General features: G+C 36.6%; 1 protein-coding gene across 15 annotated transcripts in view; it reads right to left on the bottom strand.

Moving 5' to 3' along the window:
* Positions 1-19,542, bottom strand: part of Cadps (calcium-dependent secretion activator 1) — a 462,589-nt gene that overhangs the window by 415,390 nt on the left and 27,657 nt on the right. For 13 of the 15 annotated variants that reach the window (XM_083117743.1, XM_083117753.1, XM_083117746.1 and 10 more), the window contains exon 1: positions 5,316-5,439. The exons of the other annotated variants lie outside the window; for them this stretch is intronic. The gene's annotated coding sequence lies outside the window, so the exon portion shown is untranslated. Of the gene's footprint in view, positions 1-5,315; positions 5,440-19,542 lie in introns of those variants that run through there. 15 annotated transcript variants of the gene reach the window in all.

Here is a 19,542-nt window from a genome sequence, read left to right as displayed (position 1 = left end):
AATTAAAGAGTCCACTGTAGTTACTGCATACGCTTTTTTCATGATAATATTTATACAAGGAACAGAGTAATGACTAATGACATGTACGTACATGGGCGTTTTCAAAATCGGAAACCGTTAAATTTGAGAAATACGTGTTCAGTGTTTTTATGAAGGTATGCATTTCGAGGTTGTTCTTTCGTATTTAAAGCACATGCACCATTTTACAACATTGATCTATTAAAATACTATTGTGTTCACAATTCTTTGTATGCCGTAATAATTGTACTTCATATACTACATACTAACACAATGAAAAGTGCCCTAGAGGACAGAGAGAAATTAAGAGGCATGGAAATTAAAATAAAAACAAACATATAATAGAAATATATGAAAGAAATTAAAAATATAATAACAAATCTAAAAACAAAGTTTCAAATCCTGTTAAAGACCTATCAAAACCGAGAGGCAACGCCAGAAAATCTTACTTAGCCCCTACGAAATATGACTAAACAGTAACGAAGTTATCAAAAGGTAGGAAGGAGCTAGTGCAGGTGAATTAACGTCAAGCAGTACAAAAGGACGCAGAATTTCACGCATGCTTCCAAAACAAATATCTGAGGATTTTTAATTAAAACTTCTACACGAAACATGCTACTATTTTGGAAGATTGCCACTGCCGGAACGCATCTACGTGTTGAAGGAAAAATGGGCAAGTATAGCAGATGATATACTTTTACAAAAATTATAAAGTTTTGATGAAAAGCTTGGAAGTCCTCATTCAAAATGCTCGATTTCTAGAGAAAGGTACTACAATTTTATTCTGGCTAATATAATAAATAAACTAATTGAAAATCGGCGTGCCTATTACAACTATATATCTACAATTCCATGATCGAGAAATTTCCATTCTTATTATCAACTTTTCAGAACACAAAGAAACTAGTGAAAAATATAAGAATCACTTCGAAATAATTAGGACATTGAAATCTGTTGTATCTGAACTAATTTGTCTCAAGTAAGTAAAATAAAAATAACCCGTGAGGGCCAGTGCCTATCTAATATAAGAACGTACAACAATTTAAAGAGAAGGAATGGTGAAAGATAGAGAGATGAACCAAAAATACAAGGGAATCAACGTTATAACGGATTCGAAAGCGCCATATTATTTCAAGGAACAATGAAGACAAATGTAAAGAAACACAAAGTATTCAAGCCATGTGTGTTTAGAATTAATACACAGAACCTAGTCATTGTGCCACGTAATTTTTGCAGTGAAATTTCGATTTTCTCATGTCTATATCAACAATATGTATGGAAGTTTCGAATTTATAATTACATTTCGGAATGTATTTTATCATATCTACTATGTTACCAAATAAGCGGACATGGTACAAAATGTTTACAGATTTTTAATATATTTCTATTTGGGGTATTTTACTTCTCTTTTCTATCTCTTAGCTTAACAGCGACGACGAGGATGACGATGAACTGATGGAATGGAGAATGGACAAACACAATGATACGTCTACCATCCATAACTGACCAGGGTTCGAACCTTGAACCTCTGGTTTCGTAGTTCGTTACACCGACGTTGGCTATTTAATATATATACAATTATATATAAAGCATAACGCAGGCTGTAATTCCGTAATGTTAACAAACTAAAACATGTGTGACCTTTTACTAAATACATGTTGTTTATCCATTTTATCCATTTATTACTAAATTCATATTATATTTCCTAACATCTTAGGAATTTTAATTTGTATTATATTTCCTAACATCTTAGGAATTTTAATTTGTATTAACAGTAATTGATTGGGTATTTTTAGTGTTTAATTTTTCATGTTGCTTCCTGCAAATTATCTGGTAAATTGTTCATTTTCAAATGACAGGGTTTTGAGTCTTCAACACGATTTTATGAATCATAAATCGATCTAAAGAAATGAGAAGTCAATAGAATGGCAGTGGCAAATAAGTCAAGAAAGCGTCAGGAACCTTCGCTGAAGGTGATATCCCAGCACTCAACTGAAGAGGCAGTAAAAGGCCACGGTAAAAACCTCAGCCATGATAGCCGACTGACTGGTACGGTACTGTGAAATAAATATGCAGAAAACTAACACTAAGGGTAAATAAATTGCATAGAAGTAGTAGGCCTATAAATTTGATTCAGTACTAAACCTTTTATTAGGTGAACAAAAATAGAAAGCAAGCGAGTCTGTTTTGTTTATGTTATAAGTAAAACTGAGGCCAATCTTTGAGTTTTAATTACAGTTAATAACAATTAAACAAAGTTCAAACAACTGTATATTAAGTGAGAGTAGATTTTTCTATGCTCAGAGTTCAATACTGAAGCGTTAGGTGTTGTCAGTGATGCTTGGTGGATTTTACTGAAAGATGATAATTGATTTCTCAAGACAATCATGACCGATGCTATTACGTGACATTGGGCATATTTAGTTAAATTACACTTTGTGCATTTGATCTGAAATATACAACCACTTGATCAATAATTCAAATTTCAAAAGAATGTGCAATGCACCTTTTTTCATTTCCCAACAGAATGACTTCGAAAAATTCCCAGTTTATAATCTACATGAAGACAAAAGCATATTTATACGCAATGAGCTCAATCATTTTCTAAAATTAAATCATGGTAGATTTCAGAAACGACTTTTGTTCTTGTTGTGAAGTGTTTGTGAAGGTAAAGGATAAAATGTTTCCCGTGATCTACATAAGTGAAAATAAATATTCAAATTCTGTGTTTTGAATTATTTTCAAGGGAACTCACAAATTATCAATCTGAATCATACATAGTTCTTGTTTCTCAATATATTACACATAAATGTAAAACTACAACGTTAAATCTATTTAGGAAACTCGGGCCCAAACACAACGAAAATATTTACAAGGACTTTTTAACTTGTTTGAATATGGTCAGTCTGATTATTTCTAAATACAAGATAGGAAATACCGAGAAGAAAATTTCGCCACAAAAATGTTTGATTAGATTTTGTTTCGGAAAAATCTTTTAAAACTTGATTAGTCACACATCCACGTATTTAAAATGTGGAGTATCACCATGGATTCTTAATAATACTCTCTTGAAGGCAAATAAACGGAACATTTGATTGGTGTCGCGAAATAATGTGCAATGCATTTAACCTGAACCAGAGTAGGCACTCTTACATGATTTTTACATAATTTCCTAATTATGAATTGAGGGAGATATACTTTAGAAAACATCAAATATGCACTAGATGTATCATCACTGTATACCATTGGCAGGTGGTGTTGCTTGAAGACAAACCCACAATGTCAACATGTTATGTCTAAACTAGAAGGAAGCCACTTTCCATTAGCAAATCACTCGCCGATAAAATGTAATTTAACACCTAAAAACCGCCTTTGCCTACAAGATTAGTTCGTGAACTATTCTACGTGATCTCGTACATTCTATCGTTATTGAAATGCAATGTTCCTGAATATTTTAACAAGTAAGGTAAATCAACCATATAATAAATACTCGCAGATTCTTGAGATATATAAAACTAACATATAGAACTTCACAGTACCATTTTGTTTTTAAAATTTTACGTGAAATGAACACTAGGTTTGAAGGACATGTTCAAGCTATTATTTTTACACATCCTTCATAACATGTAAATATCTCATGGAAACCATTAACTATTTCCATGCAGCAAACAAAATCACTCTATTAACTGTTACTACATTACCATTAAGAAAATACATAGCTCCTGAAATATTTGTTTTGTTTTTCCTACCTATTAAATAAATACGAAAAATGAGTAGTGCTTGTAGGCGATGATTTGCATTAATTGAATTATGCAATCGTAGAAAGTAATGTCAATATTTTGTTGGGAACTTGAAACGGGAATATTTTTTATTAATATGAATTCCACTATGTACTTTGTTGACATATATATTGACCAAACTTGTCACTGAAATGTGACAATAGAAAAGGGCTTTATTGTCGTTGATGGTACTATTTTGGAAACAGGCTTCATATTACCACTCAATATACTCTCACATGCATATACGTATGGATACACGCATGCATGCATGGGAGTATATTGGCTGTAAAAATATAGTAGCCCTGGAGCACAGGATACTCATCCACCGTCTCGCTTGTCGACTCTCGCTAAACACGCCCGTAGAAATTGATTTAAACAAAAGCTTTTTATATCTCCAATAATTTAATTATTTTTCGAAAAGCACGCTCTGTTTTTGACATTTTCTGATTTTTTTTTTCAATCTACGACATTTAATAACATTCGAGCTGGTGCTCCACTGACATACTTTCCAGCGTCCGAGAGTCGCACGGAATTCGCTCGATTACTCAGGCAATTTTCCCCTCCAACAATCGACGTCAACTGCTCACTCAGAAACCCTGCAAAGCCTGCGTTTGACGTTTACTCGTTTGCCAGTTACAAAAAATAAGACAGAAAAACGACACACATATTAATTACACTAAAGTCACAAAAAATAAAAACGTTTTGCTCATTCAAAACAATTCTGTTTAAGAAAAAACCGAAAAGCAGCAAGTGAACAAATTTATGTAAGAAACGCTTTATATTATCATTATGAAATGATACTTCGTTTTATGAATGCAACCAATATAGCAAATTATATGAGTATTAAAATAAAATTAGTTTTTTTTAAAAAAAGGATTGGTGAAATAGAAATGAATAAGGGTTTGAATATGAAACATGATTTAGAAACAATAATGCCTCTTCTCTAAAAAGTTTCTCATGCTTGCGGATATCGCAATTAGTAAAAAGCAGTTTCAGAAAATTAACCAAAATGTAAACTTACTGTGCTGCTATATCACCAAAGTGAGGAAATTATTTATACCTCTTCTTCAATTTTCTTGCAAAAAGTACACTCATTCCACAATTCACAGTAAATACATTATTTTAAAAATACGCAAGCTCTAAACGACCTTTACTGCTAGTACCGTGGCTACCACTTCATCGAATACAGATTGACTTTAACGTTGCGAGCCTAATTGGCTCTAGAGTGAGCGAATGTGAGAGAAGATAATATGATTTTTCAATAAAATAACAACATATAAATATAATTATTTAAATAAACTGAATATACCGCGAAGAGCACAATTACCGCAATCTCTCATTGCACCCCGCTCCCTTCACATTAGCCTCCTGCTCTCACACATCAGCCTCCTATTGGAATGCATCACCCGAGCGACCGTAGCCAACGTAGATTAATAAAGCAATCCTCTGGTTGAAAACTAGCACGTGTCGAAAGCACTACACACAACAGCATAAGCATGCAGAAGAGATGGGCCGTACCTTGGGAGGTTCTGGCTTCGATAGCTTGCTGGTCTAGAAGAGTCGCGACGGGGTCATCCTATGGACAGGGAACAACGTAATGTGAAACGTTTGGCCACCTCGCTACTCGGGCCCAAACTCCCGCAGTCCTCGCTTCCAAATCAATGGCCGACTCGCGATGCAAGCGCCACGAAGTTTCCGGGGACTACGGTACGTTTAGCAACTAGCACAAGCATCGCACAGCACCAAGGCCACACACTCCTCCCTTTGCCGAGAAAACCAGGTCACGAAGGTGTCACCAGTTTGGTTAACACCCACACCACTCTAAAAAATTCCAATCGCAAACGTTTGGCGGCGGGGGTAGGGTGAAGGATTGATTTGATTCTGGCATCTTTTGGAGGTCCTATAAATGATATCCCCTTCTACGAAGTACGTTAGAGATTTGCATTTATCAATAAACATTTAAATTGTGCATACGAATATGTCATAGACAAACGCTCTCCGGTAATATAACTCCATAACATCTACATTCAAGTGCTCACGGAGCATAGAGGGATTTGCTATTTTATTTCTGTGGTATAAAATAACTACACAATATTTACGAAGTTCGGGATTCAGTACAACACTGACAGCTTCAACTAATTTGTCACAATGTACGAAATGTTTCGAAGATAGCTTTCTAAGTCATCATTGTTACAACCACCTCCCAAAATTAAATATAACAGAGCCAGATGGCGTTTTCACCAATCAGAGAATCTTAATACTTTTGTATGATTTTTATACATTGATTTGGTTCATTTTACTTCGCCTTTCTTCCATTTCTGGCTAATCGCGAAGATAAGGGTGAGTAATAACATGATGAAGGGACACTTACAAAGAACGCCCATGCCCAGGCAGGGATTAGAACTCAGGACCTCTGGCGTCGCAACGCGCTGTGATAACCACTCCGCAACGGAGTTCGGCTTATGTATGTTTCTAAATGCAATAGATCGTAGATATACGATCATCATTCTAACATTTCCTATTGTTGGGCTCTACCTCTTACTGAATATAAAACAGTTTTCTTCTCTAAAATGCAAAATTGACGTATGCCGTGTATGGCACGCAGAAAGCACTTCGTTTAACAATTTTCTGGTACATCAGAAACTCCAACTGTAAGGGAGTTTGACAATTGGCAAAATCGGAAGAGCGAATACGTTTTGCCTCTGCTAAAACCCACATGAAATGTTATCGGTTATCTTATCGATTTTCTTTGAATTCAGGATAATGCTTTTGCTATTTCCCAGCAACGCTTTTACCGATAGTTAACGGATGTTCCATATTCCTAACAACCTTGCATTATGTAAAATTGAGCTTCCCTACAGAGTCACAATACGCCAAAAGATATCCTCCTACACAGATAAAAGAGAAAATCAGACAGGAAGCATCCTCAATAGCATAGGTTTCTTGTGTGATTCCGTATACAGCGTTTGCGAAGTTGCGTTAATCGCAAATATGAGGATACGTGATGTAATGATGAAATATATGTGCACAAAGACAATTAAATATCCATGTCTTGCACGGAATTCGACCCCATGTCCTCTGGATTTACGCCGCATAACCATAACCAGTACACTGTGATCAAACTTAAACTTTGCCGATAATGAAAATCAAAATATTTTTAACAAAAATATGCCAATGAAATACGACTTCAGCGAAAACTCGCAAAGAATTATAAAAAATTCTAACCCTATCCGAGGGTTTGGTTCTCGATGAAGAAACATTTCAGTTATTCGAATCCAATTTTAAGATGTAGGTGCACTTCCAATTAGTTTGCCTGTGATTAAAATGGAACTGAAATTTCAATCTACCTAAAACTCTGCACCATTCCTAACCAATGACAATGGCTTCCATATTCAAAGAAAACCTGAAAAACTTTTTACTACATACGAAAAGAGAGATAACTGGTCTACATGATCTAGAAGCTAGAATACCGCGATGTAAAACTTGGTTCCTGCCTGCCTCGTGGCTGAGTTGTCAGCATAAAGCGCTGAAAAGTCAGAAATTGCAGGTTTAGTTCATCATTCATTCTCATAGTCGCGATTAATCTGAGTGGTAGAAAGGCGACGCAAAATAACAATAGAAGGAAAGAAAACTTGGCCCCGGGTAAGAATGGAACAATCCACTTTATGAAGCAAATAGTACTTAACCGGATACTTAGACAACCAGTAAAGCACTGTTGATATTTGGGTTGTATACATTGCAGGCGTTCTACATCGCGAGACGAAGTTGATGATAAAAGTAAGAACCGTTCAAAACAAACATGTCCGCGCATTGCTCCCAGACTAAGCAACGTGCCGAACACTCCACTACAGCCAAACGGTCTCGATAGTAAAGTAAAAGTAAAAGTAAAGTGTTCCCCTGTGCACAGCACCACGCCATGAAGGCGTATAGGGGGTGTGGGGGTAACGCCCAACACTTTCTTGATCCGGTCGTGAGTGGGTTTGATGTGATCAGCATCACGCCCTGACCGCCTTTACCCCCCAGGGTTTCCCCCAGGTACCCATGTTATTCGACGCTGGGTGGCGCCGGGGCCGCTTCCATCGTTAGAAAAGTTCCCGGATTTGAACCTGCCGGGGATCGAACCCGGGACCTTTAGCATGGTAGTCAGACGCGTTACCGACTGAGCCACCGCGGTCTCGATGGTTGCTTGACAATTAGGAGATATGGGGTTCGATCCCCACTGGATCTCACCAATGAAACCAATCGACATTCACGTATGTTACTTATTATGATAATCTTATAATTAAGACGTTATGATTATCTCACATCCAGCGGCATTGTGGAATTCTGCAAAGTAACAGAGAGTCCAGTAAAGACAGGACGTACTACTGCAAGTACATACGTATTCTAGATAACCCTACAGTGTTGAGAACACAGCAGAGTAAGTGTGCTGCCACATTGTGCTGGTTTAATGCAAGGAAATGCAAGCGTTCCCTATTTGTCCTGTCCCACGTCAACTAACTTCAATACGATGAGTCTCGTGAAAGATTTTAAACCCTATATTAAGCAAAATTTCCATCTACGTTACGTATATATATACATGGTGTTATGAAAACAACTTTTCTCAGTAACATTTTTGTCCTTTCGCCGCTACAAACGTTCAAAAAGGCCCGTTTTGGGGCCTGTATGCTAACAAACCCAACACAGCAATACATTGCATCTGTGAGACGTATCTTCCTGTCGTGAAACGGCGCATGCTAATGTTGCAAAGAACACACAAATACTGTGAAAATGACACTGCAAACAATATTATGTGCTGTAAAACGAAGATAGGAACTTGTCCAGTGACTCAACAAGAAGTAAACCAAGAGTGAAGCTCTAGAGTTATCCCTTATGCACTGAGAGGTAAACCCCCCTTCTTTTCGATGATCAGCCACTTCGATGGGTGAGAGCAGTAAGTGGTTGACTTTCTCTCTGGCCACTGAAGTTCCTGGATTCAAGTCCAGATCTGATCATGGGTATTCGCTTCATCAAATTCATCTAATCATCACTGATCATCATCATCGAGCCAAAAACTGGCAGATGAGCGACGCTAAATAAGAAAAGTACAAAAACACATTCTCGATCTCGGACAGAGTGGAAGATCAGTATCCACGCTCCGATCGCCTATACTCCCACCCCCTCAGGAGTTTCCCTCAGGTACCAACTTATTAGAGGCTGCATAAGCACCAGAGGCACTTTGTTCAGGGACATTGTCGTAAAAATTCCTACCTGACATCACCCACGCCGGGAATCGAACCCGGGTCTCCGCACGGCAATCAGACGCCCTACTGACTGGAGCACTACCACTCGTAACAGTATCTGGACGTATTTTAAGGGTAATTCAAACAAGATAAACAAAACAAACTTGTAGTGAAACTACGTTTAACACATGTGAATTATGAGTTTGGAAGTTTGGCGTAGAGAGTTATTCAAGAATGAACAGACAATCATTTCTGCATTAAAATATGCAGAAGGCGAGACAAACCACACTATCACAGTTTGGAACCAAAATCCTACATCTTTCACTCTCTTTCCTTTCGTAATCCTATGTACTTTCTCCACTGTCATGGTGCTTTATTCCCTACAGAAAGCATGAAAAAGCTAAGGATGAAGAAGAGCGAATTTGTGGTTTCTCTTCAGTCTCACGAGTGAATATATCTTTATTTCCCCAGTCCTTTGTTGTGTGATTTCCTTTCATTTTAATTGCTTTCAACAAAAGGACATATCATCCGAATATAAATAAAGGTTATTACGTACATGTTAACTAATATCCTGCAAGCCATTATGGAATTATGGATTAACTTTTTTATCTGGAAATGTAACATCAAAAGAATAAAAGTTAACAGAAATTAGAGGTTTCGCTTAACGAAGTGCTGACAAAGTGAGTTACAAAGTAATACTTTTAATTTTCCGAGAGGAGATACAGTTTGTAAAAAGAGAAAGACGTTTTCTAGAGTTTATTTTCTGTGCCTTAACAGTCTGTTGAACTTATAACATTTTCCAAAGCTATTGTTAATTCTGCATACAGAGAAATATTCGAAGTGAACCTCACGACCAATTGATTGATTGATTGATTTGGTTTATTTAACGTCACATTTTTGCCACTGTTGGTTAATTACGACGAGCAGTAATAATTGAGGCATAAATCAGTTAAATCCTTCAAATTCATATTAATAAGTGGACAAAATTGAGTAGTACTGTAGAAGCTAGTAAAATGCCACTTTCTGTACAGGTTAATTTAGCACCCAGTAATTTGGTGTACCCTTGTAAAGTTGTCATAATGTAAGGAAGGATGGGACCTGACTGACTTTTGTAGTTTATAACAAGCAAGCTGCGGATTATTCTCATGCAGTACATCTTGCAACTAAACAATTAAACAAAACAACAGATTGTTCGGAAGACAATGGCCGATTTTCGGAGGTGGCAATGAACCTAGTCTACAATGCTACCGCATTAACCTGAACGCAGCAGCATTCATGCGAGTTAAAGGGCGACTCGTGGAGCCACCTACACGACATTGAGATGAAGTGATGGGCAGTCGTGTGAGAGTGGTCCGTACAGCATCCTAGTAAGGATCGAGATGTGGGTGATTCCGCTTCATGAGCCATGACGAGACATAATGAAACCCAACCCTACCTTGGCATGACGCTCTGAAAGCAACTGTGGAGCCCAATTCTCCCATTTGATTTTCGTTATTTAGTTTCGCTTTTCTGCCACTTTTGGCCAATCGCGACGATGAGGATGGATAATGACATGATGAAATTAATGAAGGGACACTACAAGGACCACTCATACCCAGACAGAGATTCGAACCCGGGACGCCTGGCGTTGTAGCCCGTCGAGCTAACCAATCCGCCATGGACGTCGGCTTCCCTCGCTGTCACAAAACACGCTTAAGATTACCGCGTGTGAGTGTCAACCATGTCATGATCATCACCAAATTTGTAATGTGAAGTAGTTATTATACGTACGTGAGTCCCACGTAGAGAAGCCGAACATCATGAACAACACCGATTTGAGATTTGAACTAACGTTCTCCTTCGCCATGAAAAGAGCCCTCTTAATCGAAGTGTAATATGTGACAAAAAACGAGCGCTGTATGGCGACCGTAAGTGATCGAGATACTTTCTGGACTCGACTGCATCTGCATCCTAAACCAAAGTTGTCTCTACTGAAAATGTATTAACAGTTCAGTCAGTGGACTGTGAAAGGTGCAAGATGCGAGGCAATTTTATTATTAATGATTCTTCAGGCACAGTTTATAAAATAGCGTTTACAAGAAAAATACACTTTCCTCTTCCTTGTAAGGTTAGACTTCAGATCATGTGTGGTGTTCATACTGTGACGAAATTTTCCGAATGCAGGATCCTATCTTCTTTCATGGTAACGTTAAACCACACACTTGATGAAAATGACCCAACGAAACTATACCGTACCGAACATACTTCCCTGACTTGGCACCCACCGATTACGATTTTTTCATGCACCTGCAGAAATATCTAAATCACAAAATATTGGGAAATAGATCTGACGCAGAATTTGCATTGTGGAACTGTCTTACTTCCAGGGAGATAGGTTTCTCCCAGCTTGGCAATTAATTACTTGTAAATAGATGAGCGAAATAGCTGAAAAAGCCTATTTCGAATAAAATCATGTGATGAACTATGTGAAAGCCCTCTTTTATATTTGTCCTCCAAATCGGCCATTATTTTCCGAAAGGCCTGGTATAAACCACAAACCTGTGATACTACGTTCTACAAAATATTTAATCTAAATTAAAAACTAAACACGAAGGGAAAAAAATATGCCCAAACTTCGAATAAGGAGAAATTACTTTTCGCTAACACCAAGTTGTGTTACTGTATTACAGTACTGTTATACATTACAATACTTTAAACGAAATTTGGAAAATATACATTATCCTACTGTATATGTTTGTTTGTTCTACAGTTTTACCAAGACATATTTTCTATGGTTTTCGAAATTCACTACTTTTCCCACGTTCAAGTGCTCTTCAATTACCTTTGAGATACTACAACAACATGTAAGTTATATTCCCACAATTGCTATCGCACACACTGTAATCAAGGGATCCTGGATTCTATTCTCGGAGGAGACACATTGCACAGTGGTTCGGCTTACACTTTAAAGTATAGACCCAATCCGGATTGGCCTATCTAAGTATAAAGTGAACTTAACAAAAACGTTTCCAAACTTTTTACACACAGAAACACCACCGACCTCACAAAATACCAGAACATTGGCCATTAAGTTACTTTTAGTTACTGCATGCGATAAAACTCAAGCTTTAATTTATCATTCCAGGAATGCAGTAGATGCGAAAGTCTAACCGTACAAGGAAAAATCAAGTGTCTTTTTTCGAAAGCTCTTTTTTATAAACTGTACCTGAATAATCATTAATGATAAAATTGACTTAGATACTGAGAAGATGATTAATTATTCAAATACTTTAATTACTAATATAGACCGATAAGATAATGGCGGACATCTTCAATAGTGTAGTTGTTAATGTTATCGTCTGTTCTGTGATTCAGATCCCACTTTATACTGTACATTCAGTCTCGCAAAGTGGGATTATGTTATTTGTCCTGTTCTTGCTTCCCTTTATGATTCCATGTAATTGATTGCTCTTCCCTAGAATGTGGAATAGAATAGCTGCACTGCCACATGTACATAAACAATAAGCCATTAAACGAAACTCACTTCCATGCACAGATTGAAGTTATGAGCACAAAAAGAACGAATCACCGTACACTTGGAACGGAACCATAAAACATGCCATGACCTTCTCGACCAGTCAGATCCGTTTCAGGTTGAGAATATAATAGAGGATTCCACCAGTTCAATTGATTTTCTGGCAAAACATCTTTGAATTGGCACTCATGTATGTACATAAAAATGAGGAAGACGGACGAACTCGCACGGAAACCTATCTTGAATTGACCATAACTTCACTCTGTTGCAAAAAGAAGATCGTAAGGTCCTTCCGGCTTCTTCACGTGACTTAGAACGTCATCCTGTATGTACAAATTAAACTTGCATGCATTTTTTTCCTACGGAAAGAAGGCCACAAAAACAATGAGAAAAAGTTACAAATCTTACTTGTTATTCAGAACAATATATATTCATAGACACCTCACACTTTCCTTCACGAAATTGTTCTTCTTTGCCAGATCGCATCATGTACAGTCAGAACAAAAAGTGAATTGTCCCTATGAAATCTTGGACTTTCTCAATTGAAACCGTGAAATCGAGCAATTATTTTCTACTACCATTTAGAACATATTTTTTTCTGGATTAAAACTTTTTTTAAAAGTTTCGTATTTTAATGTACACAGCAAATATCTACGAAATAAATTTACAATATTTGACTCAAAATTCATTATTTTCAAAAATTAAATACTTGATTTCGATTACCACTTATTTCATTCATTCGCTTCCATTTCAGTCCTTATAGATTTGATACGTACGCAAATATAAATACATATTTACATTTATGCATTTGCAAATGTTGAAAGCACGCCATTTAGAAATTCTAAATTTTGGAAAGAAATCTTGAACTCTCTGACAAATGGCTTGTTCAAATTCAGACACATCATTAGAATTACAAGTTGCGTGACGCTGTATGATAGAGAATTCATTCCGACAGATAAATTCGCTTTTACATCACGCTGGACGTTGACATTCCTTCTCGAAATTGTTCTTCTTTGCTAGATCGCATCATGTACAGTCAGAACAAAAAGTGAATTGTCCCTATGAAATCTTGGACTTTCTCAATTGAAACCGTGAAATCGAGCAATTATTTCCTACTACCATTTAGAACATTTTATTTTCGGGATTAAAACTTTTTAAAAAAGTTTCGTATTTTAATTTACACAGCAAATATCGACGAAATAAATTTACAATATTTGACTCAAAATTCATTATTTTCAAAATTCAAATACTTGATTTCGATTACCACTTATTCCATTCATTCGTTTCCATTTCAATCCTTATAGATTTGATACGTACGCAAATATAAATACATATTTACATTTATGCATTAGCAAATGTTGAAAGCACGCCATTTAGAAATTCTAAATTTTGGAAAGAAATCTTGAACTCTCTGACAAATGGCTCGTTGAAATTCAGACACATCATTAGAATTACAAGTTGCGTGACGCTGTATGATAGAGAATTCATTCCGACAGATAAATTCGCTTTTACATCACGCTGGACGTTGACATTCCTTATTCTATTGTCTGAAATTTGACATCTGGAATGAAATGTCTTCAGAATTCAAAATGCACCCTGCAAGGCTAATATGTCACGTTCTTCATGTTTCTTGAACGACCTCTTAGGTTCTGATTAAAACGTTACGTTTAGATTCTTTCAGAACAACCACTCAAGATACAATTTATCTGTGGTTGTATGATAAGAATTCACACAATGAATTACATCTTTACATATTTATGGCCGCGGTGGCTCAGTCGGTAACGCGTCTGACTACCATGCTAAAGGTCCCGGGTTCGATCCCCGGCCGGTTCAAATCCGGGAACTTTTCTAACTTTCAGGCAAGTAATATGCTTAGATTTGCACCAAGTTGAGTTTGTTTTAAAGTGCACTTTATGCACAGAAATGGTAATAGGGACTGGACCTACAGTTTAAAGTGAAATCCGAACAACTATCTGCCTCCACCGGGTATTAAATCCGGGATCCCTTGATTGCAAGGCCACGACGTTACCACTATGCCATCAGGGAGGTGTGTACCAAGTTGAATCTGGTGTTATAAATACACTACGAAGTAGTTAATTTGGCATTTGCATATGTTTATTCAGTGTCAACTGTGTTTTTGATCTTATATTAGCCACGAAGTATAATATCAATGACACCAACATTTCTAAACAAATAAGTTTTCTTATGTCTATGCTTCGTGGTTTCATATAAAATTAAGCAATCATGACAAGTGTTTATCCAAGCAACATTTTACGGTTTTTAACACAGTATCGAAATAATATTGAGTTTGCATTAATTAAATTATCCTAGGTTAGATGAGTGTCATAGAGACAGAAACTAAATTAATTATACACAAGAAATCAATATGTAAATATAAAAACAAACTCGTAGCTAAAGAATAAAAAAATTAATTTCCTGTACAGGGTTTCAAAATGTATGAATGATCTTCCTACAAAAATTGAATACAAGTTGGTTTGAAGTTAAATTTGTGCAGTATTGTGAGATATATGCAATATTTTAACATACATCACCTCATCATAAATATATTGATTCAAATTTTATGAAGGTCCCTAGATGGTTGTTGACGAGGATTGCACACAAAATGACCCAATAAACTTCTAATAGTCGGCGCCATCGTTAGTCTGGTTTACTAAGGTTCACTCGGTTTAAATAGGATGAGACGCAATGACGCATTCCAATCGGATAATGGAGGACCACGAATGGCTCTCTCCTCTCCTCATCGATCCTTCGAAGAAAACATCCCCTTTCAATATATCGCGCCAGAAGAACACCGCAGATCTATCAAACTTTTATTGCCAACACTTTCCTTTTATACAAGCTTCCATTAACAAGGAAAACCAAAATATCTTTCCTTGTGGAAATCCATCTGTATCTGATAGTTTTTCTACGTGTTCGCACATTTTTGAAAGACGTATAATTTCGATGAAAGATTGAAATTATTGTGAGAGCAATGGAAGGTAAACCAACTTAGAAAACACAGTAAGAGAAGGGAAGTGTTTACATTTATCATTTCAGAAAACGTATTTAATTTATCTAATCTCTATTAGCGTCTCTTCAACTTAACTTCTGCGGACCATGACAAAAATTTTTGGAAATCTTGTTGCATATTTTGACACTTTTAGTGCACATTTTTTAACGACAAACGTAGCATTTTTCGCATCAGTCACTGCATGGAAGAAATTTTGTAAATGCGGCAGTGGCGATAAAGGGGACAAATACCAGTAGCTTAACACGCACAATTTTCTGTGCAATAAAAGTAATTTCGTCTTCTAATTGAACATTGATTATTATCGCGTTGCAAGAGATATTAGTAGAAACGATATTTAAATATGAACATGTTCCACCCTTACAAGAGAGCATTTAATTCCAAGTATTTCAGTATTTTACAGCACCCACGTAGCCCGACATCAAAGCACGGAAAAATGAACCTGTGTAGCAATTATCGGGTCAGACTAAAGTTGTTAGCAACGACGTAATGACACACTCGTCGCCAAATGTATTTTTCTTAATGCTTTCACTTAGCTCATCTAAGCTTATAAAAAATTCCAACTTAAAGAGAAAAGTAAATTTACAATTTTCATGTATCTAAAATAATATGTATTACTTGTTCGCGTTGTATGTGAAATTTCATATATTATTTAAAATGTCCAGAGTAATACATTTTTGCTTACGAAGAGTATCGGAAATAATGGCAGGCAAATCAAATTTTAACGTGTTATTATTTTGCAAAACTTGATAAAGATCAGATCGAAATTTGACAGGTTTCTTACTACAAACTGTTCTAATCATTCCTTAAATTAATGTTTACTAACATCGGAACGGATCTTTTTTTTTCAGTTCATATTAGAAATGCCTCACAACACGTATATACAAACGCCACGATCATAAATAAGCAGGAGCCGACCATCGTGGATTAGTGGTTAACACAGCGCACTACAACGCCAGAGGTCCTGGGCTCGAATTCCGACTTGGGCATGAGCGTTCTTTGTGAGTGTCCCTTCACGAATTTAATCTTATCACAATTCATCCTCATCTTCGCGATTAGTCAAAAGTGGAAGAAAAACGAAGTAAAATAAAACAAATCAATCAAATAAATAAGCAGGAAGTTTCGAAAATCCCCCGATACTTTCACTGAAGAGCGGATGAGCACATTCCGTTTGATTACTTCCAGTAGGCTAGACGCTAACCTTGAAATGCTGTCGATTATATACGAATATCTAGCTTGCTAAGTCATTTATAAAACAATATTTTTGGGTTACCTTTTCGCTGGATATAGAAGATCGCTTTTTTTCTTTTAAAGAATGGTTTATGAAAATTGATTTTGAACGAGGGATCGCCTAGGAAGAAATATAAGTTTATTAAGCATTTAAGCTAACACTGCCACAGAAGCACCACCCTGCATTCTCACTAAAGTTCTTTGTATCGTGTCAATCTGGAGAAATGCATCGTATTTTCTCAGTATTCAATCCGTTTCCAATTTACATCCTTACTGGTCCTGATATAAAATTCCTGCTATTAGCTATTGTACAAGTCCACTTTAAGCTCGGGTAGGCTGATTTGGACTGAAACTACAGCTAAGAGTGGGACCTGAACCACTGTCTAATGTTACCTCACAGCGAATAGAACCCACGATACCTTGGCTGCAATTGTAGAGACCCAGATCTCACTTTAGTCTGTTCAGTCCCTGGGCAGCTTATGGGTTCAACAGTATGAATAAAAACTTGTTTTGCTAATAACAAAGAAAAATATAAATGAATTGCAAACCTTCGTGAAGTAATGCTTGATGAGAATTGTTGTAATTAGATGGCCAGCAGTAGTTTTACGGAGAGTTCCAAAACAGAAAAAGAAACAGATATTAAAAACAGAAATTGGGAATAGGCAGGACATGCACTATGACGAAAGAGCAACATTTTCAAAAAAAGCATTGGAAATGAATCCTTCATGGAAAAGGAAACCGGGACGAGGACGGGGATAAGCAGAAGCAGAAGCGCGCGCACACACACACGCACACATACACACATAAATCTTAATGCATGTACAATTGTTGGGAGCATATGTTAGTTGTGACTAATTTTTTCCTCATACGTGGTTTTATTGAAATCTACTTACATCTATATTTTTAATATTAAGAACGTGTGATTAAATTTTTAAAGAAAATTAATTTCGATATTGGATAGTCATTAATGAGAAAAAAATAATAGTCTGCGTGTAGTTCTTGCATGAAACTTATTATATTAATGAAATCTTACTTACACTGAAGTAACAGTAACTAAGTAACTTTTAAAAAGTAAATCTCTCTCTATATATGTATATACACATGAATGAATTAATGAATGGATTTATTTCACTGTGCGTTTCTTCCACTTTTGGCTAATTGCGAAGATAAGGGTGAATGGGGACAAGATGAAATACATGAAGGGACAAACACATATGCATAATATACAACAAAGTCCCATAGAGGATTACATGGGCCATGGGTTCAGACGCCAGAGCCTCGTTAATCTGCAAAATGCAGTCTATGGTGTACTACGTGGAACTGATGTTGACATTTGGGTGTCTTGAGAAAGGGTCGCCCTTGCAAACATCCTTTCTCTCTCTCTCTCAATTATATATATATATATATATATATACACGTATATGTATATGTAAGGAGAATACATATAGTTGTTTTTTTTTTCTGGCGGTGGGCAACGCTACACCGTACCGGCATCTTTTTATAGGTGAGAATAAATACTAATAAAGTTTTACTTTCCCGAAAGAAGTATGTGTGTGACTACATGCACGATCGTTTATGAACATACCACCACCACAATATCTTGAGTAGTTCTTAACATCGGTAAGTTAGATTTAAATTGGCATGAAGTTTATATGTCATCATAAGAAAAAAGCGTTTTAAGGAAGATGGAAAAAGAGAGATGAAAGGAACGGAATGGAAGAAAGAAAAATAATTTATGAAGCCACAGAGAGAGGAGAGGAAGAAAGAGAAAAGGAAAAGAAGAGAGAAATATAAGTGATAAACAGATAAAGTAAGAGAACTCAAAGAAGCAACACACAGAGAGGGAGAGAGAGAAAGAGAAATACAGAAGCCAAGAAGAAAGAAAGAAATAGAAAAGCGAGAGGTACAAAAGAGAATATAGAAGAAAAGGCATAAAAGAGAGAGAAGATAGAGAGAAAGAATAAACTGACAGAAAATGGGATGGAAAATATACGAAAAGAAATGGTCAAGATATGAAATAAACACGAAAGAATAGGTACTAAAAGTGAGAAAGAGAAAGAAGACACAAAGAAAGAAATAGATAAAAGAGAGTGAGGAAGGCGAAGTAGCCAAGGGGGCGCACATGAGTTCTTAACAATAAAAAAGCACTGTATATATATTTATAAATATACACTGGATGGACAAAAATATGGAAACACCTGCGAAGAAAAGCCGGAATGCTGTAGCTAATAAGGTGCAGGACCGCATTTAGCTTCCAAAACGGCTGCAGTCTCCGAGGAATGGACAAATACAAGTCCTGGATGGTGGATAATGGGATCTTGCACCATTCTTCTGCAAAACATGGTCAAAAAACCTTCTCGGTGTCCTTCTGTCTCTGTCACTCAGTGTACATTTTCGTCCCACGCAGGTGGACATCTGATGATGTCTTTCCGAACACACTATTATGTCATCATGGTCCCTCTCGATACGTCAAATAACATGGTACTTTGGTAACAGAGGCGTCTGCAAGGCGGGCACCAACAATTTGCCCTCTTTGAAACACTGTCAGCTCGGACATGATTCAGTATCAACTGCACTGCACGCTATCTACAGTGCAACAGTCGACTCCTACCAGTCTGACAGGTCCTATCTCACTGCGGAAAACAAAAGAATGTCGCACAGCGTCGATATCACCCATTCCGATGTCGTGGTGTTTCCAAATTTTTGTCCATCCCTCTATATATGTGTGTGTGTGAATATATAAAATTATAT

Source organism: Lepisma saccharinum, chromosome 2, assembly GCF_977018435.1.
Source record: "Lepisma saccharinum chromosome 2, izLepSacc3.1, whole genome shotgun sequence".
Classification (NCBI taxonomy): domain Eukaryota; kingdom Metazoa; phylum Arthropoda; class Insecta; order Zygentoma; family Lepismatidae; genus Lepisma; species Lepisma saccharinum.
Note: the sequence above shows the minus strand (reverse complement) of the source record. Positions and strands in the feature narration are given on the sequence as shown.